The sequence below is a fragment of the Rhamphochromis longiceps genome, linkage group LG23, assembly GCF_057381845.1.
Source record: "Rhamphochromis longiceps isolate RC_006_pf linkage group LG23, R_longiceps_female_GT1.1, whole genome shotgun sequence".
Taxonomy (NCBI): domain Eukaryota; kingdom Metazoa; phylum Chordata; class Actinopteri; order Cichliformes; family Cichlidae; genus Rhamphochromis; species Rhamphochromis longiceps.
The window spans coordinates 11,400,455-11,415,140 of record NC_140578.1 but is presented as its reverse complement, the minus strand read 5'-3'; the positions used below and the strand labels follow the sequence as shown (position 1 = coordinate 11,415,140).

The window sequence follows — 14,686 nt, the reverse complement described above, 5'->3', positions numbered from 1 at the left end:
TCTATTTGAAAGAGTGAGTGTAAACACAAAAAATATTTTATTTTATGTGCTGGAATGTGCAGAAAATAGGTTTAAATGTTAAACTAATTTATTCAAGTCAGAGAATGTTGCATATAATTACATTTTTGCTTGATGCATAAAGTTAAAAGATTAAAACTGATAAAACAAGTTAAAAAAAAGAGACTTTTCCATTTGATTACATTTTGTATGATGGATTATGCAGAAAAAGTAGAATTGGGCTGAAAGATCTATCGCTTTATCACCTCTTCAGGTTGTAAATCGTGTTTTTAAAAAGTAACTAAGTAACTAAGTAATTAATTACTTTTGAAAATAAGTAATCAGTAAAGTAACGGGATTACTTTTTGGGGGAAGTAATCAGTAATTAGTTACTGATTACTTTTTTCAAGTAACTTGACCAACACTGGTGACGGCTGTCCTGACACGGATTCCCAACGATAGCTGCCCCTGTAAAAATCACCTCGTTAAGTAATCTAAAATATGTGAGTGCGTCACTACCTCCCAGTTAAACCGCAAAATGTATGAAATCACGATAATGCTTCCTCAAAGCAAGAGAGATGTGTGATGTATACTTATGCGTGGATCGTCATGGGTCAAAATTTTGTAATTTTTTGCCAAATTTGAACTTAAAGTTTTTAACTTAATGAATACATTTGTTTGGTCAATTTCAAGTTATTTTTCCACCAACAGTTAGTCCTAACTAGGGGTAGGTTTTGATTATCGATTTTCCGATTAAAATCTATTCTAACTTGAATATAATAACATCAATTCATTAAAATCCTGAATCGATTTTCAAAAATACATTTATTTTTCTCGAAAGGCCAGAATCTCAGGGTAAACCTCCAGAAATTTCGACAAACTCCAAACAGCTAAAACAGTAAGCAGGTACACAGATTCTGCACAAAGACGTGAACACAAAGCGTGGACCCCCTGACACACCAGAATCAGTGAGATGTCGGCTTTCTCACCCGACAGCACGTACACGGACACGCCGTCTGGGCTGAAAGCCGACGGCTCACAGATTCTGATGCGTGGGGGGTCCGCGCTTTGTGTTTACGTCTTTTCTTGCACTGGATTCTGAAGCTGCAGAGTTTGTCTCTCTCCAACCAAAATTGATTGAAACAGCAGCAAAAGAAGATGCAAACCATGCTTCACATTTCGCTTCACATAAACATCGTAATGAATTCCCTCTTACTTTCCACCACCTCTTACTTTCCACCACGATAAAATCACACTTCATGCACAGCTCTCTCTCCGTGTACTTCAAGAACAGTTTCCCGTCTAAAAATCTCTGTTTTCTGCATTATTCGCTTGCTTATTACCCACCAGTTGCACTCAAAAAACAGATTCAGGTCCTCCTTTCAAAGAACACATACAAATTTTGTTAGTTGTTCATAAATGTAATTAAAAAATACCAAATTAATTTGATTTTCTTTGTGTAAACCTAAAATTATTCTAAACCAGCAGAGGCTGATTCTGAACACAAAATGAATGAGTTTGTTGGGGCACTGGGGGTAGGAGGAGTACATTTTTGCAATTAAGTATTTGTAAACTCAAAGAAATAAATTCAAGCCCCTCTTTAAGCTTAAACATTTTTTTTAATCTCATTCAACGCAAATGTAGCACTCCAGCATTACTGCAATTATTATTCGTGTGGTGAACCTAAATTATTTTCTCTCAAAGCAGTCTTTGTTACAAGAACACAAAGTTATTGAGTTACACAACGGTCCGCCTTCTTTGAAAATTTTGCGCTCTTTCAGGATCACCTAAATGAATGCAGCTGCTCTTGGCCTTTCTGTACTTTTTGGATAAAACTACACCTTCAGGTAAGGTAAAATATTATTTTTTCATATATCCAATTGTGTATTTCTTTATCAGCTAAATCTATGGCAATGCTATTTATCATAGAAGCTTGTAACAGTTGTTTTTTGAACTTTTGGTGGTGCTACCATTCTCTTCTCTGCTTGAATACTATTTTTTTTGACAATATAGCCAGGTCTTTTCAAAAGTGCCTTGTTTTAGAGGAGAAATTGTGTAGCTGCCAACTTTTAAGTCGGAACGTGTGCTAGCTTATTAGCAGCTAGCCATTGTGCTCAATGAAAGATGATGTCCTATAGCTAACTTCTTTCTTACCGTTTTCTTTTTATAATCTAAAAATTATGTATTCTGTGTTTATTATTATATAATGCCATTTTCTAGTAGAAAGTATCGTTTTGAGGTGTCTTTAAAAGCACTACATAGTTTACTGAGGGTGCTACCAAAAGCGAACCATGTGGCCGGAAGAGTAACTGCAGGCAGCACAATGCGCACTCCCGTGATGTTCAAACCTATTTATTATTATAAAAGATTTCGGCTACGTCCACACTTACACAGGTATTTTTGAAAACGGAGATTTTCCGTTTTCGTTTTAAAAAATAATCCCGTCCACAGGTAAACGCAAAAATGAAGGAAAACGCTGCTAGGAACATGCCAAAGCAACAGGTGGCGATATATTCCTAAACTCAGCTAAAAACAGTTTAGGTCTTGACAAACTTCACTGATGGTTCAAATGTTTAGCAACTTTCAGTGTGTTGATTCAGCAGTCTGTATTTAAACTTCTAGTTTACTATATTTATGTATGTTTTATTTCCAGGTGAATGCAGACTTCCTGCAGATCACTACAAAACCCCTGCAGGCGAAGTTCTTGGCTCAGCTGGACAACTTAACAGACAAGCTGATGCAAATTTTTGAGGGGAGCAAAGGGCCAAAAGATCAAGGATATCATGGCGATCAGTAGTTTGGTCAGTACTAATGATAAACCCATCAATTAAATGCAATCAATCAATTCCATTTTTTTCACCCTTTTTTTCCCACCCTTGCATTAGTGTGATGACATCGACATAAAGAGGGAGCATACTCTTAAAAGCCTGGTGATCTACTTTAATGAAGATCCAGACCTACTGTTCAAGGAGTATCTGGTACGCTTATCACACTTTCTTTTCTAGATTCAATTTGAGTTAGGTTCATCGCACGCAAAATGCTCATATATTCAAATAAGACAATATAATTGTGAAATATGTATTACTCTTAATAGTCATTGTTGAAACTTGTACTGGAGAGCACCTTTTAAGGGGACAGATTCAGTAAAAATTCAATTGTTCATTTTTTTGGGGCTGCCATGTAGGTATCTACTGCCTCTATAAACACGGTAAATGTGAAGAAAACATTCATCCACTTTCTGTCAGTGTTTAAATTCAGTTTATTTATATAGCGGTATATCACAACAACAGTCATCTCAAGGCACTTCATAAAGTAAACACTCCAATGAAATTCAGTTAATTATGCCAATTAGTAAAAAGTCTTCTATATAAGGAACCCAGCAGATTGCATCGAGACACTGACTAGTGTCACTGGCGTTACAGCGATCCTCTGGTTTCCGGAATAATGTGCCTAAAACAAGCTGTTTCAAAAGGTCCCCAATTGTCATGAAATAAGGGAAATTGACCCAGCCCCCCCCCCCCCACACACACACACACACACACACCTACACCTATAGACACTTGAGGAGCTGCTCCTCTATTTCAAGCCCCTCCCAAAGGGAGGTACATAATACCTTAGCCCAAACTATTGATAGAGAACAGATTGATGGGTTTTATTCATGTTTGGAGTGTTTATAGAGGCAGTAGAGACCCATGTTTCAGCACAAAAGGATACAAAGCTGAGTTTTGCATAATATTTCCCCTTCCAAGTGACAGAGCCCTTAAACCTGAAACATCCTGTTTTTCAGACCTCCTCCACTGAGGATGAACAGTTGAGATCCACTGCAGCAACTGTCATGGGTATTTACACCATCAGAAGAGAAGGCATTCAGGAGCCAGAGGATGTTGCAGTTGTCATTGAAGGTACTACAGTTATGAACAACCTCGGTAGTGTCATCATGTCATTCATCGTTCTCTTTGGACTGATTTATGCACTTGATCTGAGCTATCCAAATGACCTCAAGTACACTTTCGAGTTATGTCAGAAGAATTTAATGAATCTGGATGGACAAAGGCTCAGTACAAATGCAACAAATGAAATTGAAGATGTTTGCTTAGGCAAACAAGACCCCAGCACAAAATTTGATTTTGGCCTTTTTATCTCTTTTGTTCAAACTGTGACCTTTTTTTTCCCCTTTTTTTGAAAAATAGAAGTTGTCTATTTTTGTCTGCTGTTCTGTTGTGAGTGATGTAACCTTTAATCTATACTACTATAGATGGATAAAAGGACTGTGAGAATTTAGCTAAAAAAAAATTCAATGGTTGTAACCAGCATCTTCCTTTTAATTGCGTTTGGGATTTTCGAAGAGACAAAACAAATGTTGACAAGTTTGGTGTCTTCCAGTGTTTTAAAGTTGGTGTTCCCATTCTTATAAGCTTGTAAAAGTTTGAATTAGAGAAATAAAGGTTTTTTTTATTAAAATACCTCCCCTTTGGTAACACAAAATGTTCTTAATGAAAATCTTTTATATATATATATATATATATATACATTATATATTTGTATTTAAGTATTTTTGGGTTGTTTAAAATGTTCAGTGACTGGCATAATATGGTGTGAATTGCAATGTTTAGTAGGTTATCATTGTGAATTTGCTGAAAACCTACCTGCAAGTGTCACTATAAATATATATACAATGATTCTTACGTGAAATCGGATTTTACAAATTCCAGTTTGTTTTCAGTCTTGCCTAGTAATACAAAGGTGTGTGCTTTTCAGATTTGATATTCATTTCAAATGTAAGGCACTTTTTTGTGAGCACTTTGATTTTGTTAAGGTTAATTTGACCATGTGAAATGTATGTTTATTCACAAAACATTCTGTTTCTGCTTTTAATTCAAGTGAATAAAACTGAGTTGAAAAAACAAATTTATTTTGTCATTATTTTAACAATTAAATTAGTTTTCTGGTAATTAAAATTATGATTTAGTTGAACTTAAAATAATCATTTCAATTCGAAAGAAAATCTAGCTCAAATGAATGACATTGTATTGAGTTGAACCAACCAAAACCTTTCACATCTTATTAATGTAATTTTTTTCCTTTTAAATTGTGTTCTACTGACTCAATTTAATTAAATTGTCATGATGTATGTAGATTTGGTTGAACCAAAATAAATGTATTACGTGGAAAACCTGCCATCAGTCAAATTGAGTTCATCCAATGACTAATTTTTATGAGTGTGTTTGGTGCTGTTGGCCGCTGTCTTTTTTTAAATTTAACTGACTTCCGACAAGAAAGCCTAATTTCTGCTGTTCAATACTGAAGAAATTTAAACTTTATAAAATTATGCAAAATTGCAACATGCTTAGCTGTGTCTCTAATAAAACCCCTGTAACTTTGCTCTGCTTCACTTCAGCAGCATCAGGTAATGTTTATATGTTGATTCATGGTTTTCTTCAGTTTTTGTTCTACTGCAGTATATTTTTAAGGCGGTTATCTGCTATAAAAAGCCAGGCCAGGAAAATCTCCTTCGTGTTGTTCTGTCTTTTATCCCCAGTTACTTTGACACAAAGGCACCTGCTGGGATGCTTACACCTTTGATAAAGTCTCACAAGTGTCAGCTTTCTTTTTAAAGCTATAAAAATATGGACATGTACTGATAAATGATCAGAATTATAATATTTCTGACTGTCTGAGGCAACATTTTCCTGATTCAAATTGAATGTAATCGTGGATCGAATCGAATCGGGACCTTGTGAATTGGAATAGAATCGATTCTAGAAACCAGCCCTAGTCCTAACCCTAAGCCTACTTCCAGGTCAGTACATCAGAATCTTTGAGATAGTAAGCTGACTTACAGACAGGAACAAAAACATTCAGTGACAGAAATAAACATGGCTGTGCAAACTGTAGATCGTGTGGCTGTTTATTGTCACTAGGGGGCAGTGTCACAAACAAGCCTATGGGCTGCTCTTGCTTGTGCTGTCAGTGCTTGTTGGTTCTTCGGGGAGCCGCAGAAAAGACTGAATAAGCATGCATGCATAGGTAAACCTTCACCCTGCAAATACCAACTCGATCATACAGAAACGCTTTACCATGACTCCTGCATTGAGACTAAGGATGAGATGATACTCGCTTGTGGATGTAAACATCATTAGTCAATGCCTTTGTAGTTTAGTGCCTGGGCAAATTCATTCAAGTGTAGCAAAGACAAAATTTAGAAAGCCAAGCAGACCTTTGCATCGCTCTCTCCTTTACATCGCTGTGGAATACGTGTACTGATATAAAAGCAGACCTGCGAGGCGGTCTGTTGAGCTAAATACTGAACACTGCATCAGTTTAAACGTGTTGCTAAATAATTATCACTGTGAACAAAGTACAGCAGAGGTTTATAAGCTTTGCAGACATTAAGTGATTAACCAAGGTTAAATGGAAAAATCGAAAATTTGACCTAGCAGTTTCGTTAGATCAAAAGTCAGTATGACCAATAATTATTTGGATTATAGGCATCATGTACATCTCTACTATAATTTAATGCAATGCTTTGGAAAACATCATATTGGCCTTATGATAGCAGAAGGATTTCTCTCCTGAAGGACCAAAAATGTCTCTAGATTGACCAATTTCCATTAAACATTTGTAGAGATATTAGTTTTGACCAAAGTGATGCACTGGACTGTCTACATTACAAACCCTACACTGGGCATTTACCCTCCATTATTGGGGATAACCCTAACCCAGCAGTATGTGTTTTTGTCCCCTCATTGACGGGACTTTGGCAAACAGTTGAGTAGAGTTGGACTGTTCACCAGTGATGATTTAAGTATAATTTAAGCCTGCAAATGTGTCTGCGTACACATTTGTGTTCAGACAATGAGCAAAGAGGGATTTTCACCCAATGCATCAAAATCCCAACTGCAACTGACATCTGCCCAGTGCTGATTGGTTGACAACTGGTCCAGAATAAGGACGAGAGCGACGGTGGACAGACAGTGGATGCAGTGGACATTTCTCGTGGTTTTTAACCGTGAAGATTCACTTCAGATCTTTGTATGTTAGAGTTTTGCTCTTCTTCGCCGTTGCCTTATGGACCACATCCTTTATACACTGCCTCCATCGACCCCAAACACTCTTGCAAGTAGACGGCAGATAGTAGACTCCGAACACATTACTTCTGCTTGACCATAAATTCTTCTTCATATGGGACAGGGTGGATTTTATACTTGATGGATTATGTGTGAAGACTAGTGGTTTGCATATATGGGTCATGCCAAAACTTTGGATCGTTACATCTGCCAAAGTGTACATACATGCCTCTATTTGTGAGGACGTATATAAGAAAATGCATTATTCAGGCCTAAAAGCAAGCCTCGACCCTCTAACACGTTCCAAAAAACATTGTCTCATATTAATGATATGAAATCTGGTCCTCTGACAGACTTGAGCACAAACCCACCCACATGTTGTATGCAGAACTGTTGCTGGCTATCGAGTTCTTTCATGTAAAATCGACAGTATGATATCCTCTCAAGAATCCACATGCACCAATAAATTCTGCTGCAGACAGGACTCCCTTCATCCGGCAGCCAAACACGGAGCTCCTTCCTCGGAGCTTTATGTCTTCCTGGCTTTTCTATGCTCGATTTCCTTTGTAACTGTATGTGCTGTGCATGTGCCAAAATCAAAGCCAGATTCTTCTTCCTACAGGGAGATGTCTGTCCTTCTGCTGTTCTATCTTTCTTCCGAAACTGTCATTTATAAAAAAAATTTTTAAAAAAAATCGAATTGAAAGTTAAAAACTCTTGAAACACAAGCTACGACTTCAGCTTTAGCAGTCATGAATACAAATTGGGGTTTGCAAAGATCGAAGATTGTTGGGGAGTTTCATTTTTGTGCCTCGGGAGAAGACCGATAGAGGAAAATTGCTAAATTAAAGACTTAAATGTCCAGCATCATCTGCAGCCCCGTGAGCTCTGTGTGTGAGGTAGGCAGGAGCCTGGCATCATTCAGGGTAATGCGGCTGAAAAACTAGCTATGCTCATTGCTTTCATATCACTCATGCATGCCACCATTTGCATGTATATTGCAGACACAGAAATGCATATGGCTGAGAGGTTTCTAAACTCCCAAACCCCTCTCTCGTTCATCTTTCTCTCTTTCGCTCAGCTCCACACCACCTCGCTCCAGCCATCTCAAAATCTTTGCAAAATCTCTGCGTCGTCATTTCATCTGATATCTTTTTCCTTTTGTCTGAAATATATTAACATACTGGTCTCTCCTCCTCCTCCTTTTTCCTTCTTGCTTGCTTAATTTCTCTTTCTTTTGCTCCTCTAATGCAGCTTTTATCGTGAGTCCTGTTCTTTTTTTATTAGCAGTCCAAGAAGAGTGACATTTACGTGAACTGCTCTCGGAGGTTCTTTTCCCCATTGTCTATCAGTGGAACCGCAAAGTCCCGAGTACCGTGGCTCCACACAGGGTCAGCTCTTGCCCTCTGTCACCATTCATAATTCTCATATCAGCCAGCAATGAAACTTCATATCTTCATATCTTCAAATCAACGATCCCTGCCTTTTAATAATACGGGAAATTGCTGGTCTAGGTAGCTGCTTGCAATGAATATTCTGGATCTCCATCAGTCAGATTCATTAAATCAGAAGACATAAAGTCGGAAAATATCTTGTTAAATGTTGTTTTATGAAAATATTAAATTTGTCATTTAGGAGTGACAGTGACGTTCATTTTTTTTGCCAGGTGTGCTTAGCCTGCAGCAAAAGCGCCATCATATTGTCTCTAGATGTCTCGCTCGCTTTCGAACGTGTTCAACAAAGTGATGAAGAGCGCACTGGAGCCTCTAATGACCGCAGAACATTTTCCCTCCCACTGCTCAGTCCTCCCCTGAGAGCAACCTGGAAACTGAACCTGTATGTATGCACAGATCCAGCGTCTGACTGATCTGTTTAAAGACACACCAGCCACACTGATTACTGTCTCCATAGCCAGCCATAAATAATGAGATTTAGCTCAATTAGGATCCTCTTGAGGTGTAAAACAAGTGGAGAGGCTGCAGTTAGTCTCCAATAATCCACACAGCTCCTGCTCAGCCTTCTAGTGGATTACAACCCCAGGGTCACTGTTTATCCTTTACGTAAACTGGCTGCCGTGTGCAGCACTCAGGCTGCAGAGCAGACACCTCCTACCCCGATAGCATCTGATCTCTCAACTACTTGACGAACAACAGGACACCGGCAGCAGTACCATCATTGCCGATGCTCCATCCGTCTTCCAGCTCTTACTCTGGATCGCTATCTCCACTGCTCAGACACGGGGACTAGAAGGGCAATTCAATCTCCGTCGTATCTGCTGAGAAATGGAAATGCTGCTGCCCCTGCCTTATACAGTGGGTGGTAGGCCACAAACCGTGTGCATGCAACACCACAAGGAGAAGACCTTTAAAATCCTTGGTTACTGAGAATAAGTCCATCGCATACAATTATGTATGTCCAGTGAAGCAAATGTAGTCTCTCGGGAGCTATTGTCATCTGAAAGTGTGGATCAGGTATTCAGAATTGATGGAAGTGATACTGAGCCCGATTTGCAGAGACGTAAACAAGTTCAACCTCAACTGGAATTCAGCTGAATGCCATCCCAAATATGGCGAGAAATGCCCCTGGCCTTGAGCTGCTGAGAGGTTTTAAATGTATATACTGTAATTGTGAACACTCACTTGGGAGAATAGATAGGTTACACTAAAAGTCTGCCCTGCCTTTTTTTTTTCGAATCAGCGTCCATGAAGCTGAAAATCAATCGTCATGAACAAATCAAGGTGATATTAAAATACCTAAGTGGTATGGCTATGCTCATGCTTTGGCACCAACTTGAAGAAAAGATGAGTAAATTTCAAAAGTCAGCTAAGTACACTTGGATAAGAAGCTCTTTGTGCAGGACGGTAATGCAATCAGATGACAAATGAGAATGCCAAAAGCATGACCAAACTGCAGAGACAGTAGCCGACACGCTTCTTGGCCTGCGGATCCAAATCGCATCCCATCCAGATCGGTGTGCGTCTCACTCTTTTGGCAGTGATTGACAGTTACAAGCTTTTGCAGGTGAAAAGGCCTGCAAACCTCACTCTGACATTTGAGAACGCACCAACCAATATTACAGAAAGTGTAGTTTTGATGGAGGGAGAAAGGAATGTCTCCCAGGGAGGTGTGGTCCGTCTGTCTATATGTCTGTTGGTCTTCTGGGCTCCCATTTTACGGTGTGTTGGTGAGGCCGACACAGATACGGTTTCACCCCGCTTGGCAGAGCCAGGCCCTGCTGCTGACAGCAGGTTTTATTTGATGTGGACGTCCCGTGTTGGGTTTCAGCGCTGGCTTCAACATATGATCTCAATTATGACCAGAGGAGGAACGCATGCTGGTGGATGACTGGTGACTCTGGGCAGACAGGAGAAGGGAGGGGGTGGAAGAAGAGATGGAGGAAGGCCAACAGATGGAAAGTCTGTGGAGGGAGGGAGAAGTGTAGCTAGAGAGACAAATGGATCAGGTGGATGACGAGAGAAGATGAAAAGGATCAGTTGATAAAAGAAATGGATTAAAAAAAGAAGATCTCATATAATATCTCTTTGAAAGCGTTCAGACTTCTTTATATTTATCTTTAGGCAATTAAACTCGGGTAACACTGTATGAAAGACTATTCTACAAGCCTTGGTCCGGATACACAAAGTGAGAACTTGTGTCCATGATTTTGGAGTTTTATATTTAACAGAAAGCAGTTTACATCTGGTCACATGGACATGTCACATGGTCAGATTACGATCTGTTCATTTATTACATAAAGACCGTATAATTAGTGTCCTTAGTGTTATTGTTGTTTTGTATGAATACTGTGTAAAAGTGTTAAGTCACCCCTAATTTCTTTACATTTTGCTAGGAAAATGGAAAATAAGTGTAAAGATTTATGAATACGTGTGCAAACATATATGGGAAATAAGGTAAAAACAAAGTTTATACAATTCTACCAAGTTTGAAAGTCGATGTTTCGTGTGTCCACCTTCATCCTTCCATCTGAGCTCTGAGCAGCTCTCTGTCATCTCTGTGAGGATATTCAGGAATAGCTCTCCAGGCTTTTTAAAGGACAGTGAAATCTTCATCTTTAGATGTTTCTGTCTTTTGTTTTGTTCTCTGTCAGGATGTTCCCACACTGCTTCAGTAATGCTGAGGTCCGGGCTCTGGGGAGGCAGATCCATGACTGATGGTGTTCCATTGTGTTTTCCTATGCAGGTATAATTTTACTCCACTGGCAGTATGTTTGGGATCATTGTCATACTGAAAAATGAAGCTGCTGCCAATCAGATGGTCTTCAGGTGGTACTCCATGGTGGATAAAATCTGATGGGGGATTTCTGTGTTCATAAATCCATTAGTTTTAATAAGATCTCCAACACCACTGACTGAAATGCAGTCCAAACCATGACAGCACCTCCACCGTGTCTTACAGATGACTCTAGACTCTCACTGCTGTAACTCTCTCATGACCTCGTACATACTGATGATGTTATGAACAAAACTTTCCATAAGCGTGGCTTCTTGACAGCCACCCCTCAACTAAAGTCATTTCTGATCAGGCTTTAGTGAACAGTAGATGGATCAGCTGGAAGTCCAGATCAGGACCTCTTTCGGGTCTTTGCTGGATTTTTCCCATTTCTTATGAATAGGATTTTCAGATTCTGCTGTAGATAGTTTTGTACGTCTTCTTCTGTCCTCATCTTGCCCAATTTCATCCCTGTTTTGAAGGACACAATGCACACCATCCTGAGATATGCAAAGTTTTCAGATAATAGCTCTTTGAGAATAACAGTTTTATGTCTGTCAAACTGTTATTGTTGGCAAGGTTGGGACTGAAAATGAGTGAAAAGCAGCCAGTATCCAAAGAAAGATTTTTAAAGAGTTTCAAAGACCACTTCAAAAATTCACAAGGAAGTCAGGCTCCTTTATATGCCACCCTACATAAGAAATGATGTACTGATGGACAGTGAAGGAAATGTAATCACAAATTTCAAAGTAATACACACCAGGAGGAGTTTATTCTGATGAAAATTTAGTTTTCTGTACAATTAATCACATTCGGCCTCTCTTTACAAACAAAATAGTTCCTAAATGACGTTTCAGCATGGCAGACTTGATGGCAGCATTAAGAATTAGCTCCTCTGTACTGATAACGAGCTACACGTAATATACTTTCTTCCATACCAAAATGACACGAATCTATGGGCTAATCTGATACAGCATGTGGTTCATGAAACTTAATTATGTTGGCACAATACTTGGGATGTTACTTAACCAAGTGCCTCTCAGCACAGCTCTTTAAAACCTGGAATATGTTCAACTAATAGAATCAAGGTGTTAGATGGCATTTGTTTTAAAGGGAGAAGAATTAATTACACGGTAACTCTTACATCGTACCTGCTCTGAAAGGTCAAAACGATAAGTGACTTAAAGGTGGCAAACAGGCATTATGTTCAGCAAATGTTTTAATGGTGCGTAAAGATATATATAAAAAGGCAGAGTGGAGCAAAAACAACTTCACGAGTCTATATTCAGGTAAACTACAAAGACCATAATTATTATAATGCATCTCTCCCATACATTACATTATTGTCAAACTCTAAGTGGAGTGATAATTGAGGCAAATGGAGCTCGTTAAGACGGTATTATCATCAGTGACACTGGCAATCAGTTTTGACAATTAGGAATCAAAACTAATCAGGATTGCATTCAACATGATCTAATTTGACCTTCGGGAGCCTAAAATTTCATTCAAACGCCAAACATTAATTTCATGTCATTATTTACATCACATCATTCCCTCTACCTCAAACCAGCAGTTATTATAAAGCCGAGCCCCACAGAACTGCCCCGCAAATGTAATTCTTCAGTAAGTTGCTTATGATACGGGCCCCCATCCATCCCCTGTGTTGATAATAAGTTGGTGTAACTCTAGCACCAATGTGTTAAATAATTTCATGGAGGAGGGGAGGGGTCGTATTTATTGGATTCAACTGTTTTGGGGTGGGGGCTCTCTCTCTACATTAAATTGAGCCTGCACACCATTCTATAATTCCTCCTTATCAGCCAGAGGCTTTAGTTATTTACTTTAAAATGATCTAATTTCTTATTCCAGCGGAGGGGGGACAGGCCGCTGACTTGAACAGCTGCTTCATGACCCAAAAAACTGTCAGTCTTTCCCTGGAATAAATTGTGGACGATTCCATCTGGCAGCGCGGGGGTGGCGCGCGCGTAGAGACTCGTCCAGTTCACTCTTTAAAAAGCTGTTTTTGTGCTTTTTGCGAAAAAACAAATGTCACGGACACGTGTCAAAATACGCGTTGTGATATTTTAAGGATCACGCAAGGTTTTAACCCGGCCAGGGGCTAACGTTCTTCGCGGCTTCCCCCCCTCCCCTGCCGCTGAGAGCAGAGTGCGGGCAGGCTCATAGTAGAATCAATTCACAGAGAGGGCAGCTTGAAACCGCCTCTCATGCCTGCGCGCTTAGTTTGGAGAGAGTGGCGTGTCGGGCAGCTTGGAGTTTAATAGTCCGGGTAGCATCCGTGCTGTATGTACATGTCTGTCTCCCCATGTGTACGTGCACGGCTGCTTCGGCTGTGAACGACCGGGGGGTGGGGGGTGCTCGGAATTCAGATCTGACGCGCTGTTAAAGCTCTGATTGAATCTTTGTTTTAGGCGCAGGCGAGCTTTGTGACAGATGTGGTGAAATAAAGTTAGTCCGCGTGGATGTGTGTGTATGTATGTATGCGTGTGGGGGGGATTTTTCACCCCCTCCACAAAAACACAAAAGTTTCCAGCATGTCGGAGCTTATCTGACACACAATCACATCCACCCTGACACTTGTCACACACAGTTGGTGTGACTCAGACGGCTGCAGAGCTGACAGGTTTCATCACACACACACACACACACACACACACACACACACACACACACACACACACACACACACACACACCATAGCGCCATTCAAGACTTTAATTTTAAAATGCGTCCACCCCCAAGTAGTCAGAATATTGCGTGGCTGGGGAAAACGTGGACCCTTTTGCGTGGGTGCCAAATAAACCCACCTGCAAAGGCGTAAGTTTCAGCTGTGTCATGTATAATATTAATATTTTAAAAAGCCTATTTGCACCCATTTGCCTATTAATACCATTACTCGCGCTATTAGCGCAGCTTTATTTAACTTCTCATCTCCAGGTCACTTCCGTGCGAGCGCGTGAACACATTACATGTTCATCATTTTCTCTGAGTGTAATAGTTGAGATAAATTATTCACAAATATACACGACAATGGAGCATCCAATCAATCCCCCTGATGAACTCTCCTTCTCCTTCCCTTAACTGTCTCTGGCTGTCGCTCCTCTCTCATTATTCTGTTCATTTTCACAGTCTCTCACACACACGCGGCTCTGTGTAGACCCCGTGTTTGTGTGTGTGTGTGTGTGTGTGTGTGTGTGTGTGTGTGTGTGTGTGTGTGTGTGTGTGTGTGTGTGTGTGGTGGCTTGTTTAATGCACTGCAGGTTGGTTCCTGCAGCAGGTCTGGCCAGATAAGAGCAGCACACAGCTTTCAGCTGGGATGGAGAGCGAGAGAGGAACATTACCTCTTCACTCACATAAACCATTAAATTGTAATA

At 39.9% G+C, this 14,686-nt stretch overlaps 1 long non-coding RNA gene across 1 annotated transcript; it reads left to right on the top strand.

Annotated features, from left to right (window-relative positions):
• The first annotated feature begins 1,379 nt into the window (after nucleotides 1–1,379).
• On the top strand, nucleotides 1,380–4,319 carry LOC146641370 (uncharacterized). The gene is made up of 4 exons (XR_014909685.1): nucleotides 1,380–1,844; nucleotides 2,651–2,798; nucleotides 2,883–2,975; nucleotides 3,785–4,319. It is a non-coding gene; the product is annotated as an uncharacterized LOC146641370 (long non-coding RNA).
• The last annotated feature ends 10,367 nt before the right edge of the window (nucleotides 4,320–14,686 follow it).